We start from the raw sequence: 2,063 nt of genomic DNA on the forward strand, positions 1-2,063 counted from the left end.
CCATCGGCGTAAAAATCGGGACAGTGTGACGCGGGCATTAACAAATCACAGTGGAATCAAAACTTATTGTATGATCTGAGAGAACACGAAAGACACTCTTGTATGCGGAAAGAACTTCTGCCCCTGACCAAAAAAAAAAAATAATACCACAAAAAAACTAAACTCCGAGGAAAATTGAAAACGGAAGGTCCCTATTCAAATTGCAAAATGAAATGAAAAAATACATCAAACGAGTGGACAACAACTGTCATATTCCTGACTTGTTACAGACATTTTCAAATGTAGAAAATGGTGGATTGAGGAACAGAGCCTCATTATATGATAGAAGTATAGCAGTCTAGATTTAATGGTTGAGCGACTTTGCACAATCAACATATTAGTTTTAAATTCAACTTGTGTGTGGTCTTATATACATGTAATATTTGCTGCTGGAACTTGCAAGCAATGATCAATTCTAGATCATTTTCTTGTCATTGCATTGCAATTTCAATTGTGTAACTAATTGCCAAATGCACACTAAAGTAAGTTAATACAGGAATATCACCTTTTTATATATACAATATACAAACTCACAAAAATAGCTACCTGTATATGGGACGTGAGAAAAACCTATCATTAAACTATTCTGTCTTTTATTTTTAAATTAACCCGGGGACCGATATCTTTGCTTTTTTTTTAATCACAAAGAAAAAGAGTGTATTCAACCAGTCATAAGTAAAATCACAAAAATACTGAACTCAGAGGAGAATCAAATTAGGAAAGTCCCTAATCACATGGCAAAATCAAATGACAAAACACATCAAAAACGAATGGACAACAACTGTCATATTCCCGACTTGAAACAGGCATTTTCAAATGTAGAAAACGGTGGATTGAACCTGGTATTATAGCGCTAAACCTCTCACTTTGTTCGACAGTCTCATTAAATTCCGTTACATTTACATTGATGCGTAAACTAAACAGACATAATAAATAAAATAGTCAAAATATGGGTACAGCAGCCATCATCGTGTTACGATTTTAAAAGAAACAATTTCGCGTGTCTGACTTCTGAAAATTTATACGTCATATATTTTTGTCGTTCAAGTTTGATTTGAGCGTCACTGATGAGTCTTATGTAGACGAAACGCACGTCTGGCGTACTAAATTATAATCCTGGTACCTTTGATAAATTGTACAAACAATTTTGAAATTTCACATTGGCAATTTTAGCATACAGGGTTAAAAAATCAAAAGTATGTAAGAATTAATTTCAGAAATAGACCGAGATTTAAAATAGTCCAAAAGTTCTATAGAATTAATAAGAATCCACAAATGGTTCATTCCACTATGTGATTAACTGATTTTGACTTTTGTGGTTTAACATATTTTCTAATTTATAATGGAAATATAACATAATGACATAATATAGAACAATAACATACTGACAAGATCTTTTATAGTACCGAGTCACGTTATAAGAACCAACAAAACACAAGAAGTTGCATATACAAAACACACCAGCAAAAATGAAAGATAATACAAACACATTGACGGGATGTACAAGTACCGAGCCACGTTAAATAGATATCACAGAAAACATTCCAACAGTTAAAGTAATATCAATAATAGAACAAAGACAAATGAAATACAATATAACACGCTGTTAAGATGATAAACAACGTTAGTACGCAGAATTTATACATCAAGACCAAGACATGTATTATTTGTGAAGTTGATACGGAATATTTATCAACAAGGTCTTGGTACCTTACCGTTTTAAAACAATATGATTCTACCAGAAAATCCCGTGACACATCAAAATCTTGACACTCAACAACTATAAAGCTGTTTGAAAAAAAAACATTGAATGATATAGTGTCATAATACAGATATCTTAAGAGTTCTCTTTCATCATATAAAAAACTGAAATATAAACAAACATAACGCTGCAAGAAACCACTATTACATTCAGAGATAAGAAGCATTTAAATAGCTAATAGTGAAAGAAACTTTTTCGACAATAATAAACAAGGAAAACGTTAATCTATTTCGAAGGTCGTCCTATTCGTTGTATTTGAATA

This window comes from Mytilus galloprovincialis, chromosome 1 (genome assembly GCF_965363235.1).
Source record: "Mytilus galloprovincialis chromosome 1, xbMytGall1.hap1.1, whole genome shotgun sequence".
NCBI lineage: Eukaryota > Metazoa > Mollusca > Bivalvia > Mytilida > Mytilidae > Mytilus > Mytilus galloprovincialis.